Here is a 9,590-nt window from a genome sequence, read left to right on the forward strand (position 1 = left end):
TGTATGTATGTATATATTGGCATGAGTCAAAAAAGTTGGTAGCAAGTTTGTGCCTCCTTTATAAATTGTATAAATTGTAACCGATACTGATCACATTTTCAAAGTGTCTGGAATAGCCATCGCATGATTATCTGAAGAAAGAATAATCCTTTTAGTTTTGTTGTAAAACCATCTAGATCTTCTGATGGAACTCTAAATCTTATGAATTGGGAATGCTCTATACCTGGGAAGAAAGGAATATCTTAAAAAGGTGGCTCTTATAAACTAACAATTCAAAGATGATTGTTTATCAAGTTCCCCGTTAACCAACTTACTGTCTCTGTTTACGAATGTTTAGCTTTACCTTCATTTGTCTTTATGATGAAGGAAATGACTGGTCCCATACAGATACCACAATAAAGCAAATTATACTTAATATCCAATGTTTGTTAAATGAACTTGATATTAAATATCTAGCTCAAGCTGAATCCTACACGGTTTGTAGCCAAAATCACATTGAATACGAGAAGAAGGTTAGAGCTGAAGCTCGAGCTAATCTGGGAATTAGGGATGTATTATTCTTATTCTCGGTTGAATGGACTGAGTGTTTATCATCTTTTGTACAGAATATGACACTATCACTATTGAGTGTAAGCACTTAAAGTATTTAGAGTATAATGAACAAGTTTTATATTTGTTTAATAAACTTATAAATAAATTTTCTCATAGCTAGTAAAGTTTTTACTGCTGTCTTTTCAAATGCTATGCCCAATGATACGAAGCTAGATTTGTGATTTTATGGGTTTATTTTAATACTTTTATATGGATTATTACAATCTAGGAGTTTATACTCAGCCATTTTACACATTATTTTGTGTAATTTTCAATAAACACAGTATTAATAATGGATTATTTTTTTATTTCAATAATATGTACATCTTGCCAAATTTACTTTTTATTTATTTATTATGATTATCATTATATTATTATTATTCATTTATTTATTTGTAATTAGACAAATTTATTTTAATACTATTATATGAATTATTACAATCTAGGTGTGTATACACAGCCTTTTTAGACCTTATTTTATGTAATTTTCAATAAACACAGTTATACTAATCAATTATATTTTTACTTCAATGTGTGTATATCTTGCAAAAGTTCCATTTTATTTATTTATTATTTTTATTATCATTATTGTATTATTATTCATTTATGATTAGATAAGTTTATTTTATTAATATTATATGGATTATCACAATCTAAGTGTATATACTTAGCCTTTTTATACATTATTTTATGTAATTTTCAATAAAGAGTTGTACTATTGGATTATTTTTTTTACTTCAGTAATGTGTATATTATGCAAAATTTCCATTTTATTTTCTTATCATTTTAATATTTTATTATTATATATTGTATGCTATTATGATGAAAGCATAGTTATTCATACAGATGCAATGAGCTGAATTTCAAAAAATAAAATCTTGTCTCTAGTATGAGTCAAATATGTATGTGAAAAGTCTTTGGATAACTCTAAATTTTTTAATAAAATTGAGAATGACGGACAGTCCATAAATAAATATAAGTAATTGAAATGATGCAGGTGTAATGCTGTAGGGCATTTTGCTTATATCCCAGCTTGTCCCAGCTGGGACTATACTTGCTCACCATGTGGTGGACTCTCAAACCTGGCAGCAGCTAGTCGTTCAAAGACAAAGTGCTTAAACTACAAATTGAAATAATCTGGACCAAGAGAAAATCAATAAAAAACTTGAACGAAACATATACATGGGTTGACATTGCAATTGATTTCATGGGTCCTCTTCCTTCTGGTGATTATTTATTAGTGCCTACAGACTATTATAGCTGTTATATGGAAGTGGTGACTATGAAATCAATTGCGGCTAATACAAGTTTGTACATGAGGAAGAGTTGAAAGATAGTGATACTCTTCATAAGTTGAAAGATAGTTCACTGTCAAAACTGTTCTTCCTCCAAAGAAAGTAACGCATGCAGCACAGAAATCAGCTTGGCCAGTTGGCAAATTTATACATCAACAGTTGGAGCCCAAGATTTCTCCGAGAATGATATTACCCTGATTCGATGCAAAATTGGAGTTGTGTAGTGTAATGAGAATAGACTAAGGACCTTTATACTCAGTCACCGACAGAACCACATAGGGATATCTCAAGAAGAGAGATTGTGTGGCTAAAACATCACATAAACTAAGTAAGGCTGAGCAACTGTTTGTCAAGAGTTTGAGGCAAGTCAGTATTGAAGGTTGCTAATAAAATTAAAACTGTAATTGACTTAAGTGCTAGATGTAAGTCCACCAATATGTATATGTTATTAATGGAAATGGGGAAGCAATCCTATGAAAGACTGGGTAAGGAACTTTGTGATTTAAAGATTGGGTTTGCAGAAAAGGTAGTAAATTCTGGTGCGGAGATGAATTCTTTGAAGGGGATTAAGGTGCAGATAAAGGTGGCCTCTATGTGAAGTAGTGAAGAAGAATACAAAATGGAAGAGCGGAGTAGCTGTAAATGCCGCTTTTCAGAAGTTAAAGCATGGTGTTGCTAATGCTGTCACACGGGGATACTACTGCCATTAGGACCCCATTCAGGTAATAGATGATGCTGGGACTTGTGCATTGGTGGGAGTACTCCTTCAGCGATCTGTGGAAGGCCCAAAGATTATTCGCTTTGCCAGTCGAGGTTTGATGGCAATTGAAAAAAGTATTCTCTCATACTAAGACGCTAATTCTCCAGAACCTATGTCTCGACGTAAATTACCAGATACTCCATGAGTTGATATTACAATTGATTTCATGGTTTCTCGTGATTATTATTAGTGACTAAAGACTATTATAGCCGCTATATGGAAGTGGCGATAATGGAATCAATTACGACTAATAAAACTATTGAGCGATTAGAAAAACTGTTTAATAGGTTTGGTTTGCCGAAGTCAAGTACTACAGACAATGGGAAACAGTTCACTTAAGAAGAAATTTTGTCATTCTAACAATATCAAATTATATCATTCGCCTCCCTATTGGCCGCGAGATGGAGAGGCAGAATAGAACGCTTCTAAAAATGTTGGAAATAACAAAACTGACTAAAGAGGACTGGAAGAAGGAACTACAACGTTACTTGTCCCAGTATCGTGTCACACCGCATTCAGTTACTGGAGTTCCACCAGGGAGATTGTTCTTTGACCGAAAAATTAGTGACAAAATACCTTGTCTTTCCAGGGAATTAGTACACAAGGAAGAGTTGAAAGATAGTGATACTCTTCCTAAGTAGAAAGGGAAAGAGTTTGGGAATAAGAAGCGTGGAGTAACGAATCATTCATTTTCTGAGAATGACTTGGTCCTAAAAAATTGACTAAAATAACGATATTAAGACCAAAAAGTTAATATCTTCATTTCATATGGAGTATTGGAAAAATCGCAAATTTGGTCAAAGTTCGAATTAGCAGATGGTGTTAGGCTAACTCGGGATTCCAGCTGTTTTAAACCTTATATTCCAACCAACGGGACGTCGGAATCACGAATCACCCAGACAACAGGTCAGGATTTCATGATTTCAACTACATCTACTTGAACAACCCCTGAGTCTCATATGGAAAAGGACTTAAACAAGACGTTGGACAAACAACAGTGCCAACTACCCCCAACAGGTCGACCTCGTAGAAATCTAAAGACCTCATCTTGGTTGAACGATTATGAATTAGGATCTCCAGTAAGATCCTGAGCATTCATAGTTTCGTTTGTACTATTGTTGTTGTTGTTGTTTTTTTTTTAAACAAGATAAGAGATATAGTAAATTATAGGTAAAATATTATTTTTTTAAATAAGAAATGTAGGTATGAAACACAATTGAGAAACTCATTAATAGAAACTGTAGCATTAACTTGAATTTTACAACCATTTATCTAAAAATTCATAATATTGACTCAAACGACAAAAAATATATACAAATAGATTCAAAGAATAGCAAGCAAATTATAAAAAATACGAATATACATACATTATAATACATCATAAGAATAGTAAACAAATTATAGAATAATACCATACCAAAAAGAATAATATATACATATACACTACACAAACAAAATATCCATTCAAATAATTTCTTCTAAATATTTTGCAGGAAACCGCACAGTTCTACCACACCTAGTAGAGGTTGGTACAGTTTCAGGTAGCTTCTGTTGTTCTTCGTGGTCTACAGACTGTGCCTGCAATAATGGAGAATCATCTCGAGCCTGGGCTAAAGGTTCAGTCGAAGTGTCCTGTTGGTTCATATCCTCCTCGGCAAGAATAAGCCTGGTGCACTCCTAGAAGACTTGTGATTAACAGATACAGGCACCAAATCGAGCAACCCAAGGACTATAAACAGCCTCAACAACTGTTTCAGCAGTGATGTTGTTAAGTGGTATAACTACCATCCAACTGATGAACCTATTAATTATGGTTAAAGTGTAAATGTTTCCTTCCGAAGGGGGAAGGGGACCAATTAGATCTATGTGAATCTCAGCAAAACGTTTGTCAAGCACTTTATATTGTCCTACAGAAAATTTCACAAGACGGTGGATCTTACTACGCTAGCAAGGTGAACATGCCTTAGTCCACTCTTGGATGTTCTTTTTAACATTGAGCCAAACATATTTACTTGATACCTGCTTGACGGTTGCCTTAACACCAGGGTGAGCCCTATCGTGAATAAGGTGAAAGACTTTGTGCCAGAATGCCTTGGGGATGAATGGCCGGATAGTGTCCGTACTGACATCACACTAAGATGATTTCCACTAGGAAGCTGGTAACTCTTGAATTTTAATGCAGAATCAGATGTCATAAGATCCTGAAGTTCACTGTCAGTCCTCTGTTCTTCGACTATCTTGCCAAAGTCTAACACTTCTGGAGCCTTGATTCGCGACAAAGTGTCCGCTAGAATATTTTGTTTCCCACTAATGTGGAGAATGTCTCTGGTAAATCCAGATATGTACTGCAATTGTCTTTGTTGGCGAGGGGAAGCTTTATCATTTCTCTGCTTAAAAGCAAAAATAAGAGGTTTATGATCTGTAAAAATCACAAAATGGCGTCCTTCTAAGGGATATTTAAAATGCTTGACCGATAAATTCATGCTCAGCAACTCCCTGTCATATCCACTGTAAGACTTTTAAGCATTGCTTAGTTTTTTAGAGTAAAAAGCTAGAGGTCTCCGCCCATCAGGTTCAAGATGTTGGATAACACTACCAACGGCGAAATTGCTGGCATCAATGACAAGTGTCAAGGGATAGTCTGGACAAGGAAAAAAGAGCATAGTTGCATTGCTTGAATTTGGCAACTGCTTCCTGAGTCCATGTGGTTTTTCTGTTGTCCTTCTTCCTAGCTCCTTTGAGATGATCGAGTAAAATAGCTTGAGCTTCTGCAGCATCATGCAACTTCGCCAAAAGTTTTTATAGAGAGTATTTACTCTCTATAAAAACTTTGCATTCCCAAAATACTGGCGAAGTTGTTAAACAGTCTGAGAAAGTTTGTAGTCTACTATGGCATTTACCTTTTCTGGAAGGGGTAACGATCCACCTGGAATGATTCTGTATCACCAAAGATTCCAATTCCTGAACTCCAAACATAGATTTGGCAACATTTATACACAATCCATACTCGTCCAAACGAGTGAAAACAAGGCTGTTTTTGATGTATGTTCCTTAGCTATAGGAATTTGATAGTAGGCCTTAAATAGATAAATTTTAGAAAAAAATGTTTTACCGTGTATCATACTCTGAAAGTCATCTATCCGAGGGATTGGATACCGATCAGGAATTGTAAGGGCATTAAGTCTGTGGAAATCGCCACAGGGTCGCCATGAACCATCCTTCTTCGTAACTTGATAAAGAGGAGAAGCCGATTCGGATTGTGATTGTCGAATTATTCCATTATTTAACATAAACAGGAACTCTTCCTTCGCTAACTGTTACATCCTAGAGTCGAGTCTTCTAGCTTTGGAGTAACTAGGCTTTCTGATAGTAGAAATGTAGTGTTTTACGGTGTGCTTGCATTCGATAGGTATTAAGTTAGGTTTAGTCAGATTCCGAAACTTGGTTAGTAGGTCAGCAAATCTTTGAGAATTTGACAGTGCTAATGATATCACCATTTAAAATAGTTGAAATCTCACCACGGAGCTGTGCTCCTGTGAATTATCTACAAGCTTCCTATTTTCTAAATCTATTAAAAGATTAAAATGGGCCAAAAAATCTGCACCAATTATTCCTCTGTTCACTTTAGCTACAATAAAGGGCCACTGAAACTGACGGCGTAAACCCAAATCAATATTTAAAGTTTGTATTCCATATGTTTGTATAACGGATCCATTGGCTGCAAAGAAAACAAAATCTTTACTTGGGGAGTCAAACTTTGATCTTACCGGAATAATGGACACATCTGCCCCACTATCGACAAGAAACTTTAGTCTGGTTTAAATATCCGGGATAAATAAACGAAAAGTGTGGCCACCTGAATTGTTAGCAACACCCAAGGCCACATCTACCGTTGCTTGTGGGAGTTACCATACTGTTCGAAGAATTTTTTCGGACATCCCATCACCATTGAGGTCCTAATGGATGATTTGATTTGTGACAAAGTAAGGAGCATTAAGGATTTTACGAAGGATTTTGGACCGTAAGGATTGGATTCGGTAGGAATTCGATGGTTTAGTGGTGAATTTACACATCTTGTATAGCAGTCCTGGGTGCCAGACTCGATCAAAAGTCTGTTTCTACATCAATAAAGACTCCCGAGCGGTACACTCCGCGCCCCAATGAAGACGAGACAACATCTACCACTATGGCATTGCTGGATAGTGGAGTGGGATATTCGGAATCCAAACTGGTGATATGGGATTATGTGGTTGGAATCTAGGATGGAGTACAGGCGTTATAAGATGAGTTTCTCAAGAATTTTGCCTATGATAGGTAACAGAGAGGAGAGATAGGGCGGTAGGAGGATGGGTGTTCTGGAGGTTTTTGTGGTTTGCAATCATTTTGATTATGGATAATTTCCATGGGTCAGAACAATATTAGGATCTGAGGACAGCATTGTAGATGTAGGTGAGGAATATAACAGATTTTCGAGGAAGATGTTTTAGAATGTGGGATGTAATTAGATGATGACCAGGAGCTTTGCGGGATAGTAAGTATAAACACACTGATTTTTTGTTCAACAAAAACCAACAAATAGAGTTTGTTTATATGATGTAGTGTACAGTAATTGAAAATTAAAAGAGCTAAAATTAATGAAGTTTGGAAAAAATACGGTGTTTTTGACTTATAATTGATGACCTGGGCAGAATAGCCATCAAAATATTTTTTTTAAATTTGATGTGAGTTGAGAATTTATATTTGAAGATTGTCTTTGAGGATGGCAAAATTGGCCGAAACGTTGGACTATTGATAAAATAAAGACTGTTGAGACTACCAAGGATACCATTTGATTTATTTAATAAGTAAAATACAATATTTAGCATGCGTGTGTGAATCCATTCATTGTTGTGTAGAGGCGTCTTGGTAGATTGCTTCGAGCCATATGTCCCGTCCATCTCCACCTCTTTAAAATCTTATTCCATTAGATTGGGGACATATGTTCCAGAATAAAATTATTTATTCATTTCAATTTTATTTCATTCATTTCACTAACCTCGTCCTCAATTTTTTCATTATATCATTAGTAGGTAACTGTATTACCAATATTTAACAATTAAGGTACCTCGACATATTTAAATATATTTTACGATACAGCGGATATTGGCTAATTTTAAAAATTGCCTTATAGGTGGCCGAATTATACTCCTCAGGCTTCTCTTTATAATTACTTGAATGAGTTTTGTAAAATAAGTGTGCTACATCACCTACTGGAGTAGCTTGGATCTTACGTACGCCACACACTGTGACGAAACTTTTAATTAAAATTGTCAAGCATCCAACTTAATTTATTTTGGACCACTTGGTATTATGGATTGGTACAGGACCATATAACATTTTCGGAAAAATAAGAGTTTAGATCAATGTAAAAAAAAAATGTAATAATATTTACAGATATAAAATGATCTGGGCTGTAAGGTCCGCAATAAAAGATTTCTAAATGGTTAAGGTAGTACCAAGTTTGAAAAAATCAACGTACCAGAAATAATACGAATAAACGGTTTTATTATGCCTACAATTACATAGGGTATGTATTTGATTAAACATGCAGCCTTGTGGCGTATGACTTAAGCCTCTGGAACCTGAGAAGGCTTCATTTAGCGGCGTCCTGTGGTGGCCCTAATGAGAAGAGGCCTTCAGTGGCAAGAGCAAGTGTGGTCGAGCCCTTTGCATCTAATGAGTCTTACACTGTCGCTCCGAGCTAATTGTCCTAAAAGAACAAGGAGGCTAATCTTTCACAATTAACACTCCTAATAATAGAGTTTAACCGCACCACCCCTAATTAATCTTTCTACTACATACCAAACCATTCTTTGATCAACTCAAGATAATTTCTAGAAAAAAAACTTTGACAAAGGAATATAAGCCCTAATCCATTCTAAAAGGTGAATTTGATAGTACGTTTAATGATTCACTTTCAGATGCTTTTTTGGTCCAGATGTAGTGTCTCCCCTCCGCTAAACCTCTACAATTATTGGAATTTTGAGTTGATTTTTGCAAGGTAATTACAGTGTTATTTGGTCTATCTTGTGAAATTATTGTTGATCATCATATATTTACAAATACACGCTACTCTTACGATGCTAGCGAATCATATAATGTAACTTTTCAATTCTATAATTTTTCTACTAAAAAATATCTGTATGGTATAATTTGTTTCGTAACGCCTAATACGAGACTAAAGTAATACGGATTAGAAGTTAGAATACAAGCTTATTAAGAGCTGGGTATATTTATTGCTAAGGATATAGCTATTAAATAATATAAAAAGTGAACAGTTATTGACTAATTTAAATTCAGATTATTCCTGTGCCATTAGGGCTATATAATTTAGTGAGTTGAGAGATAACTCGCTGGAAGGAGCTTCTAGCACAATATAGTATGGAGGTTATATATAAACCGGGCAAAGAAAATGTGGTGGCCGATTGGTTGTCTCGAGCCATAACCACTAACGCCGTGGAACAAGAAAGTGATCAGAGATGAAGACCAGAATGAAGCGGATGAAGATGGTAGGGAAGAATCTTCGAATAACGAGAGTTTGGCTGAAGAAAGACCAGGAGATATTGAGGAAATGGAGGAAATAATCAATGACAAGATGAGACAAATAATTTGGAAGACAAAAACCACTGGAGTGACCAAAATTAAACATAGTGAGTCCGGGAGAAGTAAAATAACGACGATCTGGTCGGAACCAGGGGTGAAGAATGACCAGATCTGTAGAATTTTGAAGAATTCTCCGATGCCTGGAGAAAAACAATACCTGTATGTTGGCAACGAAACCGTTTGGGAGAGGATCAAGCGGCTATGGCGTGATGAACAGATTGGAATGGACAGGACATACATCCGTTGTAAATTGATGGTGGAAACCCTTCTGGAAGAAGAACAACAAAGAGACGTTACCTTAG

General features: G+C 35.5%; 1 protein-coding gene across 1 annotated transcript in view; it reads right to left on the reverse strand.

Annotated features, from left to right (window-relative positions):
• LOC106679206 (digestive cysteine proteinase 1) overlaps positions 1 to 9,590 on the reverse strand; it is a 401,586-nt gene that overhangs the window by 127,671 nt on the left and 264,325 nt on the right. The window lies entirely within an intron of this gene.

The sequence above is a fragment of the Halyomorpha halys genome, unplaced genomic scaffold (genome assembly GCF_000696795.3).
Source record: "Halyomorpha halys isolate HHAL.00 unplaced genomic scaffold, Hhal_1.1 Scaffold184.1, whole genome shotgun sequence".
NCBI classification, from domain to species: Eukaryota; Metazoa; Arthropoda; class Insecta; order Hemiptera; family Pentatomidae; genus Halyomorpha; species Halyomorpha halys.